This window comes from Ovis canadensis, chromosome 23, assembly GCF_042477335.2.
Source record: "Ovis canadensis isolate MfBH-ARS-UI-01 breed Bighorn chromosome 23, ARS-UI_OviCan_v2, whole genome shotgun sequence".
Taxonomy (NCBI): Eukaryota; Metazoa; Chordata; class Mammalia; order Artiodactyla; family Bovidae; genus Ovis; species Ovis canadensis.
Window position 1 is genome coordinate 33,663,212 of NC_091267.1, and position 12,413 is coordinate 33,675,624.

Sequence of the window (12,413 nt, forward strand, 5' to 3'; positions counted from 1 at the left end):
GTTTTGGTTATAACCCCCACCTTCCGTCTCCCTGACTGTAGACAACTACAGATCATTTTACTGTCTGCATGGTTTTGCCTTTTCACTATACTTAGAGGTCTGATCTCTCACAGTGATAGAGCTTACTCTTTCCAGACCAGATAATATATAATGAGTCAGGGACAGTAAGTGTGAATAAGTATTCATGCTTCTCATGTTCCCCATTAGAGTTGAGAATTCTCATCTTCTTTATGAGAGTTATCCTCATTTACATTCAGCTAATTCTTTTGCATTTTGATAAAGCATTACTTTCTTTGATCAGTCTCTCTCACATTCTTTATATCATCTATTTTCCTATAATAAATACAAGTTTAAATCATCAAATTTTAAGTTTACTTTCTGGGTAAAGGATATTACAACAGCAGACAAGCTGAAATTCTATGTACTGGGCTTAAGAAAGTATTGCTTGATAGTGGTGGGAGACACAGGTATTGGCTTTCTAATTGTTTGCTTACCTCAATCCGCATAGTGACACAAAAATTCAATAGGCATAGTCATCTTAGGATTCAAAATTCACATAGCACAGCAAGCTACATGCAGACCACATAGCCTTGCCTGCACCCACGACCTTTGTTATCATGATTCATACCACAGGATCACATTTTAAATAAATCTATGTCAAAATAAATCCTACAAACACTTTTAATATTAATTTCCCTTAAACCAAGAATCTTTGCAACATAACTGATATAATACCAGATTTATTAGCTTCACCCATCTGCCAAGGGTAGTATTTCTTATTCTGTTTCCTTGGCTATCAAAAGTATATATTTTATTGACTAGCATTGTTTATTGACTTAAGGGTACAGCTGTTAAAGTGATGTGGCAATCAATCCTACAAGCACAGTGAATTTACCAGCAAGATACCCAGACATTTCAAGATGGTCTTTATATTATGGTTCCAAAAAGCAAAACTTCAGGCACTATTTTAGGATCTCTTGATTTTTGTAGTTACTTGAATACTAGAACATTCACTGGTTTTTCTTTTTTTTTACTTTTATTTTTTTTACTTTACAATATTGTATTGGTTTTGCCATATATCAACATGAATCCACCACAGTTGTACACATGTTCCCCATCCTGAAACCCCCTCCTGCCTCCCTCCCCATACCATCCCTCTGGGTCATCCCAATGCACCAGCCCCGAGCATTCTGTATCATGCATCGAACCTGGACTGGTGATTCATTTCACATATGATATTAAACATGTTTCAATGCCATTCTCCTAAATCATCCCACCCTCACCCTCTTCTACCAAGTCCAAAAGACTGTTCTATACATCTGAGTCTCTTTTGCTGTCTCGCATACAGGTCTATCGTTACCATCTTTCTAAATTCCATACATATACATTAGTATACTGTATTGGTGTTTTTCTATCTGGCTTACTTCACTCTGTATAATAGGCTCCGGTTTCATCCATCTCATTAGAACTGATTCAAATGAATTCTTTTTAACGGCTGAGTAATACTCCATTGTGTATATGTACCACGGCTTTCTTATCCATTCATCTGCTGATGGACATCTAGGTTGTTTCCATGTCCTGGCTATTATAAACAGTGCTGCGATGAACATTGGGGTACACGTGTCTCTTTCAATTCTGGTTTCCTCGGTGTGTATGCCCAGCAGTGGGATTGCTGGGTCATAAGGCAGTTCTATTTCCAGTTTTTTAAGGAATCTCCACACTGTTCTCCATAGTGGCTGTACTAGTTTGCATTCCCACCAACAGTGTAAGAGAGTTCCCTTTTCTCCACACCCGCTCCAGCATTTATTGCTTGTAGACTTTTGGATAGCAGCCATTCTGACTGGCGTGAAATGGTACCTCATTGTGGTTTTGATTTGCATTTCTCTGATAATGAGTGATGTTGAGCATCTTTTCATGTGTTTGTTAGCCATCTGTATGTCTTCTTTGGAGAAATGTCTGTTTAGTTCTTTGGCCCATTTTTTGATTGGGTCATTTATTTTTCTGGAATTGAGCTGCAGGAGTTGCTTGTATATTTTTGAGATTAATTCTTTATCAGTTGCTTCATTTGCTATTATTTTCTCCAGTTCTGAAGGCTGCCTTTTCACCTTGCTTAAGAGTTTCCTTTGTTGAGCAGAAGCTCTTAATTTTAATTAGGTCCCATTTGCTTATTTTAGCTTTTATTTCCAATATTCTGGGAGGTGGGTCATAGAGGATCCTGCTGTGATTTATGTCAGAGAGTGTTTTGCCTTGTTCTCCTCTAGGAGTTTTATAGTTTCTAGCCTTACATTTAGATCTTTAATTCATTTTGAGTGTATTTTTGTGTATGGTGTTAGAAAGTGTTCTAGTTTCATTCTTTTACAAGTGGTTGACCAGTTTTCCCAGCACCACTTGTTAAAGAGATTGTCTTTTCTCATTGTATATTCTTGCCTCCTTTGTCATATCTACCATAAAAGTAATACTTTATTCTTCTTAATTAAAGGCAGTACTTCTGGTTACTATTAATTGCATAAGACTAACTGAAATACTGTGATCAATATTGAAGTTAAGGTGGTCACTGTAATATGCATAAAAAACACTGCACCTGAAGAACAAAATCTGACATTGAGAAAAATTAATATACAATGTTAGGTTTCAAAAAAGGTGTCTGCAATGTTCAAATAATGTTGAAGTTAAGTTTTGTGCATGGTGTGAAGGGTTTAAATTCACCTTTTCTGCACATGTCCAATTGTCCTATTGATGCCTGTTGAAAAGATTATTTTATACCCATTGGATTGTGTTGGCACTTTTGTTGAAAATCAACTGACCATAATTGCTAGAGTTTATTTCTAAATCCACAATTCTGTACCATTGATCTAAATGTCCATCATTATGGCAGCACTATATTCTTGGATACTGAAGTTTTCTATTTCTGTATAACAAATTACCACAAACAGCACTTTACAATAAAACAAATTTACTACCTCACAGTTCTACAGGTCAGCAGTTCAAGCAAGTTTCACTAGGTTCTTTGCTTAACTTCTCACAAGACTGAAATCAAGCTGTCAGCTAGGCTATGCTCTAATGGGAAATATCTGATGAAGAACCTGCTTCCAAGCCCAGGTTGTTGATAGAATGCAGTTCCTTGTGGTGGGAAGACTTAAGTCACTATTTTCTTGCTATTGGTCAGAGACAATTCTCAGCTTCTAATCCTTTCAATCTTCAAAGCCAGCAATGGTATGCTGAATACCATTCTTATGTTTCAAACCTCCCTGGCTAGGGAAAACCCTCATTTTTCTCATGTAATTAGGTTAAGTGCACCTAGATAATCTCCTTTTTACTATAACACCCCTCAAAGAGGTCCTTTTCATTATACGGGACTGGAATGCAAAAGTGGGAAGTCGAGAAACACCTGGAGTAACAGGCAAATTTGGCCTTGGAGAACACAATGAAGAAGGGCAAAGGCTAATAAGAGTTCTTCCAAGACAATGCACTGGTCATCATAGCAAATACCCTATTTGAACAACACAAGAGAAGACTTTACATATGGACATCATCAGATGGTCAACACCAAAATCAGATTGATTATATTCTTTGCAGCCAAAGATGGAGAAGCTCTATACAGTCAGCAAAAACAAGACCGGGAGCTGACTGTGGCTCAGATCATGAACTCCTTATTGTCAAATTCATACTTAAATTGAAGAAAGTGGGGAAAACCACTAGACCATTCAGGTATGACCTAAATCAAATCCCTTATGACTATACAGTGGAAGTAACAAATAGATTTAAGGGACTAGATCTGATAGAGTACCTGATGACCTATGGATGGTGGTTCATGACATTGTACAGGAGACAGGAATCAAGACCATCCCCAAGAAAAAGGAATGCAAAAAAGTAAAATGGCTGTCTGAGGAGGCCTTGCAAATAGCTGTGAAAAGAAGAGAAGTGAAAAGCAAAGGAAAAGGAAAGATATACCCATTTGAATGCAGAGTTCCACAGAATAGCAAGGACAGATAAGAAAGCCTTCCTCAGCGATCAATGCAAAGAAAAAGAGGAGAACAATAGAATGGGAAAGACCAGAGATCTCCTCAAGAAAATTAGAGATACCAAGGGAACATTTCATGCAAAGATGGGCTCAATAAAGGACAGAAATGGTAGGGACCTGACAGAAGCAGAAGATATTAAGAAGAGGTGGCAAGAATACACAGAAGAACTGTAAAAAAAAGATCTTCACGACCAAGATAATCACAATGGTGTGATCACTTACACTCACCTAGAGCAAGACATCCTGGAATGTGAAGACAAGTGGGCCTTAGAAAGCATCACTATGAAGACAGTGGAGGTGATGGAATTCCAGTTGAGCTGTTTCAAATCCTGAAAGATCATGCTGTGAAAGCGCTGCACTCAATATGCCAGCAAATTTGGAAAACTCAGCAGTGGCCACAGGACTGTCAAAGGTCAGTTTTCATTCCAATCCCAAAGAAAGGCAGCCCAAAGAATGCTCAAACTACCACACAATTGCACTCATCCCACACGCTAGTAAAGTAATGCTCAAAATTCTCCAAGCCAGGCTTCAGCAATATGTGAACTGTGAACTTCCAGACTTTCAAGTTCATTTTAGAAAAGGCAGAGGAACCAGAGATCAAATTGCCGACATCTGCTGGATCATCAAAAAAGCTAGAGAGTTCCAGAAAAACATCTCTTTCTGCTTGACTATGCCAAAGCCTTTGACTGTGTGGATCACAATAAACTGTGGAAAATTCTGAAAGAGATGGGAATACCAGACCACCTGACCTGCCTCTTGAGAAACCTGTATGCAGGTCAGGAAGCAATAGTTAGACTGGACATGGAACAACAGATTGGTTCCAAATAGGAAAAGGAGTACGTCAAGGCTGTATATTGTCCCCTGCTTATTTAACTCATATGAGAAACGCTGGGCTAGAGGAAGCACAAGCTGGAATCAAGATTGCCAGCAGAAATATCATAACTTCAGATATGCAGATGATACCACTCTTATGGCAGAAAGTGAAAAAGAACTAAATACAGCCTGTTGATGAAAGTGAAAGAGGAGAGTGAAAAAGTTGGCTTAAAGCTCAACATTCAGAAAACGAAAATCATGGCATCTGGTCCCACCACTTCATGGGAAATAGATGGGGAAACAGTGGCTGACTTTATTTTTTGGGGCTCCAAAATCACTGCAGATGGTGACTGCAGCCATGAAATTAAAGGACGCTTACTCCTTGGAAGGAAAGTTATGACCAACCTAGAGAGCATATTAAAAAGCAGAGACATTTCTTTGTCAACAAAGGTCCATCTAGCCAAAGCTATGGTTTTTGCAGTAGTCATGTATGGACGTAAGAGTTGGACTATAAAGAAAGCTGAGCACTGAAGAATTGATGCTTTTGAACTGTGGTGTTAGAGAAGACTCTTGAGAGTCCCTTGGACTGAAAGGAGCTCCAACCAGTCCATCGTAAAGGAGATCAGTCCTGGGTGTTCATTGGCAGGAGTGATGTTGAAGCTGAAACTCCAATACTATGGCCACCTGATGCAAAGAGCTGACTCATTGGAGAAGACCCTGATGCTGGGAAAGATTGAGGGCAGGAGAAGGAGACAACAGAGGATAAGATGGTTGGATGGCATCACCGACTCAATGGACATGGATTTGGACAGACTCCGGCAGTTGGTGATGGATAGGGAGGCCTGGCATGCTGCGGTTCATGGGGTCGCAAAGAGTCGGACACGACTGAGCGACAGAGCTGCACTGAATAACATAACACAACATGGGAGTGAAACCATTTCATCTGGGGTCAAAAGACATGCAAATTAGGTTAAAATTCTATCTACATACTGTACCTTTAGTATAAAGATTAAAGTTAGAGTGATCTTATACTTCACTGTTCTTTTCACAAATTATTTCTGTCTATTAGTGTCCCTTTGCATTTCTATATAAATTTTAGGATCATCTTATCAATTTCTGGGAAAAAGAAATATGCTGCAGTTTGCAACAAACCTATAAACAAATTTGTGGAAAATTACCGTCTTAATAGCACTGAGTCTACAATCCATGAACATGGAATAGTATCTTAGATCTTTAATTTCTCTTAGCAATGCTTTATTATTTTCAGTGTTTTATTGCACTGCTTTTCTTAAATACATACATTTTTGAATTGTTCATTGACAGTAAATAGAAATAGACTTGCATACTGATCTTGTATCCTGCAAACCAACTGAACTGATTTATTCTATCAGTTTGTGTGGTGTGTGTGTCTGGATTTCTTAAGATTTTCTACATATAAGATTATGCTGTCAACAAATAAAGATGGTCTTATTCCAGTAATACAGAGAAAATTTCCTCCAACAGAGCTTCCTTCTGTCTTCTTCCCTCGTGCAAGTACACACACATACATACACACAAAGTCTTATATCTTATAAGCCCAACAATACAGTTTTATAATTGTTGTTTTATTCAGGTGACTTTTATGTTGTCTATTTAAGAAAATAAAGATATATAAGTACTTTTACCAGTGTTCTATTTCTTTATGTGAATTTGAGTTACGTCTATGTCATTTTCTTTCATCTAAACAGACTTCTATTAGTATTTATTGTAAGGCAGGTAAGCCAGCAATAAATTCTCTCTGTCTTTATTTATTTAGGAATGCCTTATTGTCACTTTCATTGCTGAAGGATACTTTTGCCTGACTGTCAGTTTTTTTCCCCTTCAGCTCTTTGAATATGCCATCCCACTGCCTCTTTCTGCTACTGTTTCTGATGAGAAGTTAGCTGTTAATCACATCTTTTTTCTATCTACGAGTCTTTTATTCCATGAAGAATTCTGTAGTACACTTGAGTCAAACATGTAACAGATATCCCAAGAGCATGACATTTTTGATTTGGCTTCTTTGTTAGTTAGAAGTGTGGTGACACTTCTGGACTGCCAAGAAAATCTGGGTTTATATAACAAACTCAAAGATACCTTAGTATAGACAGAAATAAAATAAATATTACATATTATAACACATTAAGTAAATCAGATAGAAGGTACTAGAAGAAGAAGAATGGGAAGGAGCTTTATTACTGCATGCCTATATGCGGTAGTTAAACAAAAAAATTTTAACCAAAGCAATATATGAAAATAATCACAGTACAGGAAGTTGTCTCAAGACACTGTGGTCCGAAGTGCTACAAAACTCTTTAACAAACTATAGAGACAGCAGTAATAGAAACACAGAAACAATTAAACACGCACTCAGCAGTGATTTATCTTTATTATGGTTCAGATTCTGTCTAGTCCATGACCCAGACCTAAACAGAGAAATACAGAAGAAGTAATCACGGGAAAAATGGAAAAATTTCTATAAAAGGCCTTTTACCAGATCAGAACAACAGATATTCATTAATATCCACTGCCCATAGCTAAAAAGTAATGGAGATTTTATCCATTTAGTAGAAAAGGGAGAAATCTCAAGATGATTCCAAAGCTACCTTTTAATATCCACTTGGCAAAAAAATGAAGAGTTGAGAAAAACAGTAAGTCAATCTTGCACAGGGACATTTTCAAACTACAGTGGGAAAAGCTATTCAACATGCAGCCTAGGTTTTAATATAAAGAGTTTTGTGGAAATACTATAGCATTCCTGAAAAACGATACAGCTTATCAAATAAGATTAAAATAGGGGACTTCCCTGGTGGTCCAGTGCCTAAGACTCCATGCTCCTGATGCAAGGGGCTTGGGTTGGAATCTTGGTAAGAGAACTAGATCTCACATGCCACAACTAAAGGTCCCACCTGCTGCAACTAAGACCCAGCAGAGTCAAATAAATAAAAATAAACATCTTTATAAAAAGATTTAAAAAGTTATAAGCATCGTAGTTTAAGATGACATTAAGTTCAGATTCACAGAAAAAGAAATTAACACTCACCTGTGATCAGAAGAGCTATATTCTAAAATGTACACTGATAAAAACTATGGTTACTGGATCCTCCCATGTCCAAGAACCAAGGTTATATTTGTTAAGTACTGTTTCTTAAGGATCAGGAAATGGGAGTAACAGACACACATCAGTGAGGTGTCTCAGTCTAAATAGAGTAAGTTAAACATCTTTCTAGATTCCACAGTGAAGAATTTGTAAGGCTGAACAATTTATAAGATGAATGGAGAATGTAAATTCATCTTTGAGGCAAAGCAAGAAAGAGGACCGGGGAAAAGCAAGGAAAAAATTTACTTTGTAAATGGAGCAACTTCTTTTCAACCAAATGGCAAAAGTAAAAAGAAAACCATAAGCTAGGGCATTCTTCATAAGAACTGCAGATTTAATAAAACTATACACAAAACCTATAATAAGCAACTTGAGCCACATGGCAACCAACACAAAGAAGAAACTGAGCAAGTCTCTTAAAGTCAAATGAATGTCTCCTGAAAAATGAATTGCTGCATCTCCATCACAAAATCTAAAGATGAGTTTTAAAAAACCTTACGTTGATCGTAGACATTCTGACTGGTGTGAAGCTGGAGAGGGTGTGGAGAAAAGGGAACCCTCCTACACTGTTGGTGGGAATGCAAACTAGTATAGCCACTATGGAGATCAGTGTGGAGATTCCTTAAAAAATTGCAAATAGAACCGCCTTATGGCCCAGCAATCCCACTGCTGGGCATACACACCAAGGAAACCAGAATTCAAAGAGACACATGTACCCCAATGTTCATCGCAGTACTGTTTATAATAGCCAGGACATGGAAACAACCTAGATGTCCATCAGCAGATGAATGGATAAGAAAGCTGTGGTACATATACACAATGCAGTATTACTCAGCCATTAAAAAGAATACATTTGAATCAGTTCTAATGAGATGGATGAAACTGGAGCCGATTATACAGAGTGAAGTAAGCCAGAAAGAAAAACACCAATACAGTATACTAACACATATATATGGAATTTAGAAAGATGGCAATGATGACCCTGTATGCAAGACAGCAAAAGAGACACCAATGTGCAGAGTGGACTTTTGGACTCAGAGGGAGAGGGCGAGGGTGGGATGATTTGAGAGAATGGCATTGAAACATGTATACTATCATGTAAGAAACGAATCGCCAGTCCAGGTTCTATGCAGGATACAGCATGCTTGGGGCTGGTGCACGGGGATGACCCAGAGAGATGTTATGGGGAGGGAGGTGGGAGGGGGGTTCATGTTTGGGAATACATGTACACCCGTGGTGGATTCATGTCAATGTATGGCAAAACCAATACAGTATTGCAAAGTAAAATAAAGTAAAAATAAAAATTAAAAAATAAATAAATAAATAAATAAAATCAATAATGAAAAAAAAGAAAAAAAAAAACCTTACGTTGAGAACAAATAAAATTTTACATCTACCTAACACTATGGCTACTCACAGAAAAATCAAACAGCGTTTCCCACCATCTCTAGTAGATTTGTGCTCTGATATATAAAACTGGATTTCAGATTAAGATCCAAAAGAGGGTTAGTTGCAGAAACAAGGGTATTTAAAGCAAGTTTTCCATATATCTATATTTTAGCGATCTCAAGTTTTTCTTGTCTTTCTCTCAAGAAAATACAGAGTCAGGTCGTTTGGGCTCTTATCTTGATTTTCCAGGGCTTCCCAGGTGACTCAGTGTTAAAGATTCTGCCTGCCAAGCAGGAAACATGAGTTTAATCCCTGGGTTGGGAAGATCCCTTAGAGAAGGAAATGGCAACTCTCTCCAGTATTCTTGCCTGGGAAATCCCACAGACAAGGAGGAGCCTGGCGGGCTACAGTGCATGGGGTTGCAGAGTCAGACAGGATTTAACGACTAAACAGCAGTTGCTTGATTTCCCGACTTGCTACCTAGATGACTTGGACAAATCTCTTCCTCTGCCTCGGGCTCCTCCTCTGTAAAATAACTTTATTGGGCTACCGAGGGACTAAATGTTTTAATGTACGTTAAGAGCTAAGAACAGTACCAGTACATAGTATGTTCCACATTAAATATTGTTAAATAAAATTAAATATTTATTAAGCCAAAATATATTAGTCTCTGCGTGTACAAAAACCAACAGGACGCTTGTTTTCAAAAAAGCTTGGTGAAAGAGAAGGATGAATGAAGAGTGATTACAAAAGAATAAGAACGGTGCTATGATAGAGATGAGCAGTCTATTTGTGAGCACATGATGAGGACATCTAACTTCAGCACATCCTCACTCAGAGTGCCCACAGCGAGTGATACCCTTACTGACAGCAAGCAGACGTGTCCACCAGATTCACCCAGGTTCCAAGATGTCGAGTGAGAAAGTGCTTACCTTGGTTTAGCTAAAAGAAGCCTGTCACAAAGAACAAGTCAAGTAATATAGGTGACAACTGTCACATAGTGTTCAAAAGGAAACTTATTTTCCCCCTCCAGGTTCCAATCATAGAGCCTACAAGCGGCCTTACTTTCATTCAAACAGTAAAGCCTACAAGTGGTATGACCACCAGGCACTTCCTGAAAACTTGGTTTTAAATTTTTCTCATGATAAAGCTAAAATGAAAATTCAAAAGTATCTCCTTTTGAGAATATACTTTCTCCATTCCTTTGACCAACAATTTTTAATATCTGTTATTTTTTTTTAAGTTTTGCTCCTCAAGTTTAAGGTTTGGTAAGAGAAGCAGTGGCTGGCTGCTAGGGAAATGTCCAAGAGTCAGTAGTTTAAACATAAAACACTATTCCTTAAGGAAGTCTTACTCCCTCCTGCCTCATTTTCAGTTCACTTCAGTTCAGTTCAGTTGCTCAGTCTTGTCAACTCTTTGTGACCCCATGGACTGCAGCATGCCAGGCTTCCCTGTCCATCACCAACTCCTAGAGCTTGCTCAAACTCCTGTCCATTGAGTCCAGGATGCCATCCAATCATCTCATCCTCTGTCGTCCCCTTCTCCTCCTGCCTTCAATCTTTCCCAGCATCACGGTCTTTTCCAATGAGTCAGTTCTTCACATCAGGTGGCCAAAGTATTGGACTTTCAGCTTTAGCATCAGTCCTTCCAATGAATATTCAGAACTGATTTCCTTTGGGATTGACTGGTTTGATCTCCTTGCAGTCCAAGGGACTCTCAAGAGTCTTCTCCAACACCACAGTTCAGAAGCATCAATTCTTTGGTGCTCAGCTTTCTTTATAGTCCAACTCTCACATCCATACACGACAACTGGAAAAACCATAGCTTTGACTACACAGACCTTTGTCAGCAAAGTAATGTCTCTGCTTTTTAATATGCTGTCTAGGTTGGTCATAGCTTTTCTTCCAAGGAGCAAATGTCTTTTAATTTCATGCTGCAGTCACCATCTGCAGTGATTTTGGAGCCCAAGAAAATAAAGTCTGTCACTGTTTCCACTGTTTCCTCATCTATTTGCTTTGAGGTGATGGGACTGGATGCCATGATCTTATGTTTTTTGAATGTTGAGTTTTAAGCCAGCTTTTTCACTCTCCTCTTTTTAGAAGGAGATAGAAAAAGGGCTGGGCCTCCATAATCCAGATGTCTTTAGAGTCCCCTAATGACTATTTCTTGACTCTCAGTTTTTATCCTTGTGTGTGTGTGTGTTAGTCACTTAGTCATGTCCGACTCTTTGTGACCCCATGGACTGTATCCCACAAGGCTCCTCTGTCCATGGGATTCTCCAGGCAAGAATACCGGAGTGGGTTGCCATATCCTTCTGCAGTCTCTACCCTTAACTACTGGCAATCGAAAAGTCCCTCTGCCTTTCCTCCAATACTCTGGTCAGTGTTTCTGTGCCCTGTAACGCCTATGCCATGGACAGGGAGGGAGTGGAAATGCAAAAGCAGAGCTCCGAAGTCTTAACTTCATGCTGTAGTTTTCTCTAGCCCACTCATGAGAGCAGTAGACAAGGGCCACCTTAAAGTACACCTGCCCTTTTGCGAAGTGGCAAAACAAACCAGACAAGCAAGATTAGCTGCTACCTTCTCTGCCTCATTTCACAGCCTAAGTTTTCAGAAAACAGAACCAAAGAAAATTTTTCCAAAGTTAGAATACAAATAAACCACTCATACTTTGGTTGTTTCTTATAAATATTGTAGACTTCAAAAAAGGGGGAGGATATATTAAAAGTCTAAGATATACCACATTCCAGCAAAATTATTATTCTTTCTTTTTACTTGCCTCCTAGGTGGTGCTAGTGGTAAAGAACCTGCCTGTCAATGCAGGGGAAGTACAAGATGCAGGTTCAGTTCCTGGGTTGGGAAGATCTCCTGGAGAAGGAAATGGCAACCCACTCCAGTATTCTTGCCTAGAGAATACCATGGACAGAGGAGCCTGGCAGGCTATAGTCCATAGTGGTCACAAAAAGTTGGACACAACTGAAGTGACTCAGCACGCAGGCAGGCATGTCAAAACTTGAGGTTCAAAACTGGAGTTTTCTTGACCAAAACTGTTAACCCGTCTGAGACAGGTGTC

The 12,413-nt window shown here is 38.7% G+C and overlaps 1 protein-coding gene across 8 annotated transcripts in view; it reads right to left on the bottom strand.

Moving 5' to 3' along the window:
* The window catches only part of KIAA1328 (KIAA1328 ortholog), a 423,903-nt gene that overhangs the window by 246,114 nt on the left and 165,376 nt on the right, over nt 1-12,413 (bottom strand). The window lies entirely within an intron of this gene.